At 36.9% G+C, this 13918-nt stretch overlaps 1 protein-coding gene across 2 annotated transcripts in view; it reads right to left on the minus strand.

Annotated features, from left to right (window-relative positions):
* The window catches only part of SMIM21 (small integral membrane protein 21), a 37437-nt gene that overhangs the window by 22083 nt on the left and 1436 nt on the right, over positions 1-13918 (minus strand). The window contains exon 1 of one of the 2 annotated variants that reach the window (XM_063699316.1): positions 6664-6729. The exons of the other annotated variant lie outside the window; for it this stretch is intronic. The gene's annotated coding sequence lies outside the window, so the exon portion shown is untranslated. Of the gene's footprint in view, positions 1-6663; positions 6730-13918 lie in introns of those variants that run through there. 2 annotated transcript variants of the gene reach the window in all.

A 13918-nucleotide genomic window follows, 5' to 3' on the forward strand; every position in this document is an offset into this window, starting at 1 on the left:
ATCCATCCAAGAGGCACGCCCCTCCACAATTCTGTGCCTTTTTAGTCATTCAAATATCAGCCTTGGTAAGTGATTTAGTTTGAAATCACCATTCCCCAGAACCTTTAGGGGATCTCAAGGTAGGATGAGCCAATGAGTGATAGAACTGATTAGGTAAAAACTGGACTTCCACGGCTCATTACACACAAGGAAATGATTCGATATAGGGTGGGAGGCTGGCAGGGTGGGGTCCTGCTGAATCCTAGAAGGCTCCTATCGCTTTCAGCAATCATCTTTTCTCATTTGTTTGTGTCTAATCTCAGGATATGTTCTGGTCTCTGGCTTCTTCATAACCATTGGTCTAAATTCCTTAAAATACAATCTTTTCTCTTCCTTTGGTGTTCAAAGTGTGAAGCAGATAGCTCTAAAGGAATTCAAGTCGCCACCATAAATCTTAAGTGATTTTAGAAAGATATATAATACTCCTAAATGATGACATATTTCCAGAAGATCAGTAAAACGTTTCTGAGTGATAAATGGTTGGACAGTTGTGTCTCTGCAGTGAACCTAAGGGGGAACATCAAGCAAACACAGTATTTTATGAGTAATATTGGTCATATCTTTTGTTTTTAATCTGCCAAAAATGCAACTAAAGAGGCTGGCCACACAGAAAACTGGTCTACTTTATACCACGTCTGGCTGGGAAAAGCTCTGGGATTTTTGATTTGCCATCAGAACAAAAGGTTGGTGTGGGACCAGGGTGGGAGGTGTGGTGAGGGAGGGATGGAGGGTTGCAGCGGGGAGTTCAGTGTCTGGAGAGTAGATGACAGCCTTGGTTCCAGCATTTAAAAGCAATTACAGAGCTCTGTGTGTGTGTGTGTGTGTGTGTGTTTGTGTGTGTGTAGATTTATTCACAAAGTCTGTGCTGTACATTAACTAAATTTGTAGTTTTAATCACTGATAGAAAAAACAAAACGTACACACACAGAGCCATGAAATACCCAGAGCGGCAGGTCATTTTCTGTCAATCCCCAGAGACCTTCGTCTGTGAGTGCTGGTGTGGGGAGGAGGCGGCAGGAGACTGCTGCAGCTGTTAACAAAAGTCAGCAACAACGGAAACACCATTCTGATAGGTGAGCTGGGAAATGCAATTATAGCTAGTTAGAATTATGCATTGATTTGGCTTCCTGGGCAAAGTATCGCAATGCTAGGATAGGAGGATGGAACTGAGAAGGAAGGAAGGTTTTCTCCCCTCCACTGGGATAGAATGGGACGCGCGTGGCTCACTCTCAGCCGGAGGGGAGGCTGCACCAGTGCATAGCGCATCTGGCAGAGCTACTTTGAGGCATGTGATGCTACTTTCAGCCTTATGTGGACCTTTGGTAACAGCATTCTGAAAACGAGGAGCATTGTAGCTGACTTACACGCTGTTGAAAGGTCCTGAGGAGTTGCGGAAGCCTCCAGAATTAAGAATTGTGTCTGTAAAACCACATTTGCGTGGAATGTTCCTACATTTCCTTGCAGTGAGTTATCTGCTTTTGCAATTTGGTCACCAGCTCTCCCACTGCCACGATGGCCTCTGCACAAACAAGCCTTACCCTATGAAAAAGTGATCAAAAATAAACCCACAGGGAAGTTGTTGGAAGTAGAACCATATTATACCAAAAATGGAAAAATGATTTTCCTTGAAAACCACATAGGAAAAGCTTCATAAATCATAAAGGACTAGCAATACACCTCCTGGATTTAAATATCAGTGCAATTACATTTTGTTATATGCAACTTTGCTACTCAGTTATTATTTTACACACTCCAACAGAATAATTTCCCGTGGAGAAAACTGAGTCATTGAAATGTTCTGCTCTCCCAGAGTGCCAAGGAACACATCCGTGCATGTTTTCAGACATATTCCACAGGAGCCAGTTGGGGGAGCTTCATGTTGGACCCAGCAGCAGGGCAAGCAATGTGTGGCATGTGTCTTGGTGCACGCAGTGGGTGGGGATGGGTCCAGGAGGCTGGCAAGGACGAGTTCATGAGGATACACATTTTAAATGTCTCAGGAGTCCTAATTTAATATTGTTCAGTAACAAATGACCTATTAAGATCTTCCCTGTGAATTCGGAATAACCAACCACCAGGATTTTTCCGCCACTTCACTCCCATGACTGGTCTCCCACATTTTCCAGTGCCAACTTCAAGTCATCATCTGGCCACTTCAAGACCCAGAGACCAGCAGAGTTCTGGTCATGCGGGTTCTGTTTTGAACTAGCTCCTACTTTCCCAAAGTTAATTTACTTTAATGAGATATTAATAATAATCGAACGGGCACTGTCCCTTTCATGGGAATCAAGGTAGCTGGTTTCAAGGTGGAGCTTTTTCTCCAGTGTCCAGTTTCAAGGAAGCTACGTCCAGCATGGTGAAGTTTGCTGGATTTATTAAGGAGAACTGTCCTATGCCTGCTTGGGCTGGCTGAGCTGTTATATTGTCTGTTTGAGGTCGAGGGCTGGTTTGCCATCTAATGTGAATTATGCATTTGCTCTCGATTTCAAAGGTGTAGGAAGAAGGAAGGTCATCCTACATTCCATATCCTACCATTCAGTGAACTGCAGGAATAGCTCTTACTGTGGAAATCAATGATTGTAGAATTAAATGTGGTTCCCAGGAAAACTAAACCCCACATGCATCAAAGGTTCCGAGAAGTTTTCCTGCAATTTAGTCCGACAGCATACAGGTTTTCTGAACCTCCATTCAGCCGTTTTGGAATGCTGGCTTTAAAGGTCCCCCGAGTCCTATATTGCACCCGTGATTATAAAAATATTTAAAGCCGCAGAAAGAATATATAGCTGTTCAGACATATGTGCTGATTTATTGTATACCATGGTTTGATACAAACTGGAAGGCAAGCTTTCAGGCTGACAAGAGCATCAGAGTAGCAGGATTCAATCCATATATTACGGTGCCAGCCCCGGAACAGGAGCAGCCTAGAGCAAGCCTGTAATATAGGGTTTCTGAAACCTCCTCCATATAACCAGGAGACAACATAAAAAGTTACACGACTATTTATGTGACATGGAGTCGTATTAGTAGTGACGCGCCCACATAAATAGCATTGTGAATTTTTGGAATATGGAAATTAAAGAAAAATATTTCAAACCTAAGCTGTGTATTATGAAAAATAACAAATCTTCCCAAATGCCACAAAAAAATAGAGGTGGAAGGAAAGACAAAGGGCTAGAAGTCTATGAGTATTCTTTCTTGATAAAAATTTAATTTTCTAAAAAATCTCATAATTGTATAAATAGTAAATAAACATTTATGAAAGGAAGATATCTGGGTTTCTTTTTGTTTTTTGTGAATGTCACCCACAATTTTTGTGGTCATATTGAAATGTTAAACTACAAAGTCTGCATGCTTATTTCTTAAAGCGTTTCCCTACTGCTTTCCTGTGTGGAATCTCGGTCTGCAAAGCCCTCCATGTTCCTGCAGTGTCTGTTTCTTCAGCTCACCTCATGCCCCTCTGCCTTTGCTCCCAGTTCTTTGGGAGGCTAAAGTGGGCAGATTGCTAGAGCCCAGGAGTTTGAGACCAGCCTGGGCAACATAATGAAACCTTGTCTTTACAAAATACATAAAAGTTAGCCAGGCATGGTGGCAGGCACTTGTAGTCCCAGATACTCTGGAGGCTGAGGTGGGAGGATCACTTGAGCCCAGGGAGGTCGAGGCTGCACGTCTAGCCTGGGATTTGTTCTGCTTCTGAAACTCGTCAAGCCTGTTGCAGCTGTGGTCTTTGTGCTTCCTGTCTCTGTCTGGATGTTCTGACCTCAGATTTCCTCATATCTTTCTTCTTTTGTCCTCCAAACAGCCTCCCCACCCTAGTGCAGTACCCTAGCCCTTTCCTATTTCACCTCTGGACTTCCCTCATATTAAGAGGTAACCAGCAGCTTCCTTCTTCCACATGACCCCGATATAATGCCAGTTGCCTTTTGCAAATGAGTTTCCTCTCAATAGGAAGATGCTGAAGTACACAAGGACAGAGAGAAGGAATGGAGAATTCCTATGGTATTTGAATTACTTTAACAATAACCCAAAGAACAGTGCCAGATACATAGAAAATATATGGTCCATTCGTGGATTATGAGTTAATAAATGAATGACATTATACAGTAAATGAATAAACACGTCTACTGCTAGGGAATACAAGGCTGTATTATGACGAGTCCCTAGAAGCTTATTCTAATAATAAGTTTAATAAAAATCAATCATAAATAGCTACAATCAAATATGTAGAGGAGAAAATAATTATTTCATAAACAATATAACTGTATATACGAATGTTCCTGTCATTGTACGTGAAACCTTCAGAAAGCTTGAATTTGTTGACAGTGATCAGAAATTGATGTTAAATATATTTATGGGAAGTGTTCAAGTGTAGCAGTTTAATTACTGACACATTATACAGAGTTGGATATTTTCATCAATAGTATGGTACCTGCTTGGGCAGGAGTGAGAGCAGTATGAAATGAATCCATTTTTAACTACTTATGAACTGGTACACTTAAATATTTCAATGTCTGTCTACTTTATATAAAGCCTGAGAAGTGATTTTAAAAGATTACAAATAAGTTTCTGGCTGGGTGTGGTGGCTCACGACTGTAATCCCAGCACTTTGGGAGACCAAGGTGAGTGGATCTCTTGAGCCCACGAGTTTGAGAAAAGCCTGGGCAACATGGTGAAAGCCCATCTACAAAAATTATCCAGGTGTGGTGGCACATGCTTGTAATCCCAGCCACTCTGGAGGCTGACGTGGGAGGATCACTTGAGTCCAGGCAGGTCGAGGCTGCAGTGAGCCATGACTGCACTGTAGCTTGCATGACAGAGTAAGACCCTGTCTAAACAAACAAAACAAAACACACAAACAAACAAAAAAAAACAAAAAGAAAAAGAAAAACAAGTTTCTATTTCAAAAACCCATCAGCAGATTGTTTTTGGAGATGAGATTATAAATTGTCCAAGTATATTTAAACCAGTTTATGCCAGTTATCCTTTTTACTATAATTAGGTTATATAATAAAATACCATATGAATCAAATAAATTTATTGTTTTTATGAAAAGTAAGTTGAATTCTTTGAAAAGACTTAATAAAGTTAAGTTGATAAATTGCTGATGACTTAATTATGAACAAGAAAGCTGTAACGTTTGGGGCAAAAGCCTGAAAAGTCTAGGATTTTGCACTTAAATTGCTTCCCAATTCCTTTCCTCCTCTTTCTGCTTTAAAAGAATATATAGAAGAGAACACAGTCGATGAACTAGGGATGTGGTTTATACAAAAAAAAAAAAAAAGGGAAATCATTGATAGATCCAGCCTCAAAAAAGAAGCGTTCGTCTTCATTGGTTAAAGAGTATGAGTATATATTCATAAGTTTTGATTAAACTTTTAAGCTTTAAAGATGTTTAGGTTATGTAGTATTGTAATAGTTTTCCTCTTTACCCAACTTTCTCTAATGCCCTCATTGTATCTGATAACAAGATTTCGACTGTGTTTTGATAGAGGAACAGACTTGATAAAAAAAAAATTTGAGCATGTCTTTTGAGTAAAAGTATTCTGTTAACTAGAGCAAAAAAAAAAGCCAGATTATTTATGTTTTATGCCATTTAGTTATTAAGGCTAATCATTTAAGTTGGCTTGCTTTGACAAGGCCTCCAATGGCAAAGAATAAAATATAATGAATTGGAGCAAGTTTTTCGGTTTTTTTGGAAAAAAATACACTCAAATTGAGGTATAATTTCCTAATTAGCATGACTGGATACTAAGTGCTGAGGACAATATATTCAAAATTGTGAGGAAAGAAAATTTGAACTTAAAATATCATACAAGTAAAAGCAGTAATTAAGAATGAGAGTAAAAAACTCTTCCCAATTATAAAAGATTCAAAAAGTTTACTTTGTCTTTAAAAATTACTCCAATAATATTCCCCCAAAAATTGAAAGTGGAGGGGAGAGAGGACAGGTGGAAGCTAGGTGAATACATTGAATTCCTCATCTTTCATTACAGGAGTAACTTGATAAACTCTAAAATGGACAAATCAGCATTTTATACTCTCTTGTATTATTAGGTACTGCAACCACACCTATGCATTATTGCTATAATGAAATTTAATATGATAAGGAACGTGTTTTAAAGTACAGCAATATCTTAAAGTTATATGGTGATCTATGGTTTAGAAAGAAATTATACCTACATTATAAAATTTATTTCCAGCTTTTTCTAACCCATCATTCCAAAAGCTGAATAAAGCAGAAAAGAGAATAAGATTGCTCACAAAAGAACTGAAAACTGTAGAATCTGATTTTAAGATGTTTCCTTTTGTAAATGTTAATACTGGAAAGAGTATCTAATAAGATGTTTTTAACAGTTCTTCAAGTTTATCTTTCAGCTTACTAACAATTTTAAAGCCAACTTTAAGAAAAAAATTCACAAAATTATGAAAGTTTAGGCACAAAATGTGAATCTTTATTTAGAAAGAGTAGAAATCACAAAAATTACAACTTTATAAGATTTGTGAGACTTCAGGATTATAATTTTGAGTCTCATTTTAAGGCAAAGGAAATACATTTATGGATACAAAATTAAGTAAGAAGCCTAGAAAGGGACTCATGAAAATGAAAATGAAGGCCTCAAAACTTACGCTTCACAAACTTCATGGTTCATGGACCTTGCTCTCATATCCAGGTCATAATTATGGGTGCTGGGCCTGCATCAAAAGAGGCAAGTAATGTATCCCTAAAAGCCATTGGACATTGAGAGAGTTAGTAGTAACTTACACTTGGAAGTGACTGTGAACTACATAAATATATTCCATTAATCCTAAACTAAATGGACACTCAATTCAAATTCCCTGTGGTCAGATATCCAAAATGCCTATGACCACTCAATCACCTGATAAGCTTGCCATCTGATATGAGGAGAATGTGTCAGAGTTCAATATACTTAATATTTATTCACCATCCCCCAACCCAATAATTCATGTGTTGAAATCCTAACAGCCAAGGTGGTGTTTTAGGAGGTGGAGCCTTTGGGACGTGCTTAGATCATGAAGGTGGGGCCCTCATGAATGGGATTAGTGCCTATGTTAGGGTTCTCCAGAGAAACAGAGCCAATAGGATATATATAGGATCTATATCTATGTAGAAAGATGAGAGCAGGTTTATTAGGGCAACTGTCTCATGTGATTATGGAGGTTGAGAAGTCCCATGATAGGCTGTCTACACACTCGAGAGTCAGGGAAGCCTGTGGTCTGGCTCAGTCCAAGTACTGAAGCCTGAAAACTGGGGGAGCAGATGGTGTAACTCTCAGTCTGCAACTAAAGTCCTGAGAACCTGGGGGCTGCTGGTGTAATTTCCAGAGTCCAAAGACCAGAAAACCTGGAGTTCTGATGTTTAAGGGTGGAAGAAGAAGGGTATCTTAGCTCCAAAAGAGATAGACAGAATTTGCCTTCATAGACATACCTGGAAATAATGCTTTACCAGTGATCTAGGTATTCCTTAATCTAGTCAAGTTGACACCTAAAATTAACCTTACAGGTACCCTTATAAAAGATATCCCAGAGAGATATTTCCACCCTTTCACCATTTGAGGTAAGAAGATAGCTGTCTGTGAGGAAGCAAGCCCTCAGCAGACACCAAATTTGCTAGAGCCTTGATCTTGGACTTTGTAGCCTCCAGAACTGAGAAATAAATGTGTGTGTGTGTGTGTGAGTGTGTTTAATGGCATTTTTGTTATAGGAACTAAGATGGACTAAGACAGAGATAAAATAAAAATCAAAAGAAAAAACAGTCTTAACTGACTGTACTTGGAACAAATCTGTTTTTGGTTATTGTTGCAAGTTTGGCAAATATGACCTTCAGTGCACATGTGTAGGGCTCCTTCCAAGTCTTAGAAAGATTTGTGCAAGTGACGCACCCAGAAACCTGTGTCATTAATTTAACAATAAATCTGCTTTCATTTACAAATTATTATAAGGGTCTATTTTTATTGTCTATTTTTTCTTGGTTCTGTTTCTAGTATGTCTACTAAATTTTGATTGAATGTTAGACATTACGTAAAAAATTTATCGAGGCTGTGGATAATGTCATTTTCCTTCAGAGAGCATTCACTCTGTCCTTTTTGGCGGGTAGAGAGTTGGGGAAGTTTATCTTAATCTAATCAGGAACTGAATCAACTGGTGGCAGAAATACCTCCAGAGATAGGAATGGAAATCTTGGGATTTTTACTAGGGATGTTACTTCCTGGCAGGCTCTGAATTTCAATTGTGGTCTTCTCAGAATCATGAAACTGCTCCACATCCCCCTTTTCCATTCAGCATTTTTCTGCTTAGCTTCTTAGATCTTTGCCTTATGAAGTTTAAGAATTCAGCAAATGATTAGAAATGGAGAGAAAGTTGCTTGTCTCTAGATGTATATTTTTGCATAGTTTTGACTCTTAGAACCATAGTAATGTTTTACATATTCCCCAAATAAATGAGTAAGTGAACATATAAAACTAATCAGAATAGAGGGGTAACTCAAAATAGAATACAAATAGTAACATATGAACCCAACTGTACTGTAAATGAGTAAGTAAACAACACTGAAATTAATGGTGAAGAAAATAACTAACATTAATAACTTTGGAAATTACTATTTTTCCTTTATGATATAAAGCTGAAGATAAAAAGTTTACAAAAATACCATTGTTAGTAAATCTTTTTTTCCCCACAGGGTATAGGTTAGAAATTCTGTAACTACTTTATGTGCATATTAGGTTTGAACAAATAAGTATATATGTTGTAGATGGTGAGAACCAGGCTTATCACAGTGAGGAGAAATAGATACAAATAAAGAAATGGGGAAGACTAAAATAAAATGTGTGGTTTTTGATTATGAACTTATGATTTTAAATATTTATACAGGTAGATAAAATGTAGATATATATATATTACATCTACATATATGTGTACATATATAATATGTATACATATATTTCGTAGCTCTGTCTGCTAAGAGGAGAAGAAATTACAACTCAATAGCACTGAGCACACAGAGTCTAGATCTTGCTTTCTAAACACCATTTCCCATAAAAAATACCATGGCTTCTTGGAAAAGTGATTGATTTCAGAAGTGAAGCAAAGACATCATGTGAGCCTGGAACAGCTTACAGGCCAAGAAAATAAGGAAGAGCTTGAAAAATGGTGGAAACAAAAGGGGCACAGAACTCATCTGACAAAGCTCTCAATGGCTAACACTGGAATAACCTGAGCAACAAAATAATAAAAAATGATGTATTAAATTACAATCCACAAAATAAAATAAATATTAATGAGTCTATGCTGATATAAAAATGAACAAATTAATAAGTTGGAGAGAAGTGACAACTCTTCCTTATAGAAGAATTAAAATTAATATATGTAGAAGAAATTAGGGAAATAAAAAGTACCCTTAGGCAAACCTCAAAGTAATAATTAATGCAGGGAATAACCATTGATGGATACTGAACACTTGGGCAAAAGTTGGAAGAGAAACAGAATATTTGCATATACTCAAAGACTCCTTCCCAAGATATTTATCAACTACCAAGAGATAAATTATAATTTTGCAGTGGAGAAATATGGTAGACAACACCTTAACCAAGTGATCAAATCAACACTACCAGTAATAAGAGATATTAACACCAGGGCTGGGCATGGTGGCTCAAGCCTGTAATCCCAGCACTTTGGGAGGCAGTAGTGGAGGGACTGCTTGAGCTTGGGAGTTTGAGGTCAGCCTGGGCAACATGGTGAAACCCCATATCAACAAAAAATACAAGAATTAGTCAGACATGGTGGTGCACATCTGTATTCCCAGGTACTTGGGAGGCTGAGGTTGTAGGATGGCTTGAGCATGGGAGGCAGAGGTTGCAGTGAGCAGAGACTGCACCACTGCACTCCAGCCTAAGTGACACAGTGAGACCCCATCTCAAAAGGAAAAAAAAAAGAGAGAGAGAGAGAAATTGACATTATATATCTCCTGATACAGCACACTGGAAAGAGCACACCACTTCTGTTGAATTCTTGCCAAAAATGTATAACCCCAATCTAATCATAAGCAAACTTTACATGAATAAAATCAGGAGAGATTCAACAAATTAACTGACTGGGTCTCATCAAATAACTCAAGGTCATGAAAGATGAGGAAAGACTGAGGAACCATCACAGAGTGGCGCTGTTTAGGGAGTCACAACTCAGTGCAGTGTGAATTCCTGGGTGGGTCCAGGAGCAGAAAATGGACATGAGGGGAAATTTGTATAAGGTCAGCATTTTAGTTAATTATATTATACCAATGCTAATGTCCTGGTTTTAATAAGTGCACTATGTTCATACAAGTTGTTAATGTTAGGGCAATGGTTTTCAACCAAGAGTGATTTTGCCTTCCAGGGGACATTTGGCAATGAGTGCAGACATTCTGATCTTCATGACTGGGGAGGGTGCTACTAACATCTAGGAAATAGAAGCCAGAGATGCTGCTGGGGGAAGCTAAGTGAAGGGTATATGTGAACTATCTGCACTATTTTTGAAACTTTTTGTGAGTCTAAATTATTTCAAAATTAAAAGTTAATATATAAAAATTGAGTTCAGCAAATGCCTTGAGTGGGAATCCTCTGCATTTTGAGCCTCTTTCTGAGCTTTTATTATTTCAATATCTTGACCTTTTAAGATCCACTTGTGTTAGACGTTCCAAAGTCAATTTTTTCTCTCCAGCATTGTGAAGTGACAACCAAATTCTCAGCTGAATTATACAAATCTCAGCTGCAGCCTTCTGCTTGGATTCTCAGCCTCTTGCTTGGCATCAAGAATTGGCAAATGCAGCCTTCACTTCTTTCACTGAGTTTCTCTTCTCCCCAAGGTCATGGCCCCTCGAGTCCTGGCAAGTCCAACAAGCATTCTTAAAAAATTAATCCACATTTCCTATTTGTGTGCAGTGAGACCACTGATCTTCCACAAACTATGCAATCACGGCTGAAAGTAGAGTCTTGTTGCCATTTTATATAACAGCTTTATTGGTGCATAATTTACATAACATAAAGTTTGCTTGTTTAAGTATACAATTCAATAACTTTTAGTACATTTACCATATTATGCAACCATAACTATGATCCAGTTTTAGAACATTTTCTTCACCCCCATGCATTTGAATGCCCTTTTACAGTTAATCTTCATTTCTATCATAGCCTCACACAACCACTTATTTATTAATACTTTCTGCCTCTACAGATTTGCCCTTTCTAGACTTTTCATATAAATGCAGTCATACCATATGTGGTCTGTTGTGACTGGGTTCTTTCACTTAGTATACTTTTGAGGTTCATCTATTTAATAGTATGTGTCAATACTTTGTTTCTTTTTATTGCCAAATAGTCTTTATTGTATGGATATACAATATTTTGTTTATGTATTCATCAATTGATGGATATTTGGATTGCTTCCACGTTTTGGTTATGAATAATGCTGCTATGAACATTGGTGTACAAGTAAGTATTTGTGTGAGCATATCTTTTTATTTTCCTTGAGTGGATACCTAGGAGTAGAATTGCTGAATCATAAGATAAATCTATATTTAACTTTTTCAGAAAATCCTAAACTGTTTTTCAAAGTGGCTGAACCATGTTACATTCCCACCAGCAATATGCAAAAGTACTAATTTCTTCATATTCTCACCCAAACATGGTATTATCTGACTTTTCAATCATTGTGATCTCAGAAGGCACGAAGTGGTACCTCACTATAGTTCTAATTTATGTTGACCTAATGATTAATAATACTGAGCATCTCTTCATGTGTTTATTGGCCACTTTGTTATCTTTCTGGGGGTAAATTTCTATTTGAATCTTCTGGCTTTGTTTGTTTGTTTGTTTGTTTTTTTGACAGGATCTCACTTTATGGCCCAGGCTGGAGTGCAGTGGTGCAATCACAGCTCACTGCAGGCTTGATCTTCTGGGCTCAAGAGATCCTCCCACCCCAGCCTCCAGACTAGCTGAGACTACAAGCAGGCAGTAGCACGCTTGGCTAATTTTTAAAATTTTGTGTAGAGACAAAGTCTGACTATGTTGCCTGGCCTCATCTAGGACTCCTGGGATCAAGCGACCCTTCTGCCTCGACCTCTTAAAGTCTAGGATTAGAAGGCATGAGCCTCTGTGCCTGGCCTTTTTACCTAATTTTAATTGGGCTATTTATCTTGTTAGTACTAAGTTATGAGATTTTTATATGCTCTTAGATACTCTGGATACAAATCTTTTTTAGAGTATATGATGTGCAAATATTTTCTCCCAGTCTGTGGCTTATCTTTTTGCTCTATTAATGGTATACATTTGGAAGTGAAAAGATTTTAATTTTGACTAAGTTCAATTTATCAATTTTTTCCTTTATCACTTGTGCTTTTGTTGTTTATCTAATAAATCTTTGCTTAAATAAGGTCACAAAGATTTATTCTTATGTTTCTTTAAGGAGTTTTATAGCCTTAGCTCTTACATTTTGAATTAATTTTTGTGTGTGGTGTGAGGCAAGGGTCTACCAAAATCCACCATTTTCCATGTAGATATCCAATTGTTTGAGCATCATTTGCTGAAAATCTTTCCCAATTGGATTGCCCCTGCTTGATTTTTTAAGTAGGATTTTCACTTCCATTTTATTTTCTAATTTGTTGTCCTGGCATAAAACAGACACCTACTGATATATTATTTTAAGTTGTATTTAATCACTTTACTAAACCATCTTAACTTGATTTTTTTATATAGTAAAAATAATCTCCAACTAATGATAATTTCATATATTCCTTTCCAATAATTGTATTCTGCATATATTGTTATCTTATTTCATTGATTTGGAATTCCAGAGTGATACTGGAAAAAACAAACAGATTAATTTGGTCATTCTATCTTATTCCTGACTTCACTGGAGTATCTTTAGTATTTCATCATTTAGCATAAAATATTTGCTGTGAGTTTTGGAAGATATTCCCCGGACTGTTTAGGACATTTCTTACGAGCCTAATTTACTATATATTATTAAAAACAGGAAAAGCTATTAAATTCTATTTAGTGCTCTTCTTTTTTTTTTCATCTGATGAAATTCTTGTGTGAATTTTCTCTTTTTAACGCCCAATATAATCATGTTAACAGACATCCTAGATTTGATTTATTTAGTGTGGAAAAAACTCACTTTTTCAGAGTATTGTCCTTTTTTTACTTTGTCAGATTCAATACGTTAATAGTTAGAACTTCTTTAACCTATGTTAATAAGTGAGGTAAAACTATACTTTTCAGTTTTTCCTATATTTATCCGGCTTTGTTTTTAGTACTATGTTTGCTTCATACATTCATTTTGAAGGTTTTCCATATTTTTCACGCTATAAGAGCTTAAATGACAGAAGAAACTATGTATTTTTTTAAGTTGATAAATAATCTGGGCCTGAAGGCTTTTTGTGATAGCTATTTGATACGCTTTTAAATTTCCTTTAAAATGATTGATATAATAGGTTTTTTACTGTCTCCGGCTTTTTGGAGATAAGTTTGGTAAGATGTTTCCTAAAAATATTTTATTTCATTTGGTTTGTATGTTCAAATGATTGGCATGATGCTATCTATGCATGTTATTTGTCATGAGTCTAAAATTTTTATGGTTACCTGTTTATTATCCTATTTTCCCATTTTGTTGTTAGTAATGTATAGTTATATTCTTTCTCTCAGATTAGTTTATTGTCTATTTTATTAGTTATTCCAAGGAACTTCTGTTTTGCTGTTCATTAATTTCTGGTGCTTATTAACTTTTATATCTTCATATTGCTACTCTTTAGCACCTAACACTTGCTAAAAAGAAGTTTGTTGGATGAATGAATGAAATCAAAACACAGTTTCCTTGGGGAATATAGGAA

The sequence above is a fragment of the Gorilla gorilla genome, chromosome 17, assembly GCF_029281585.2.
Source record: "Gorilla gorilla gorilla isolate KB3781 chromosome 17, NHGRI_mGorGor1-v2.1_pri, whole genome shotgun sequence".
Classification (NCBI taxonomy): domain Eukaryota; kingdom Metazoa; phylum Chordata; class Mammalia; order Primates; family Hominidae; genus Gorilla; species Gorilla gorilla.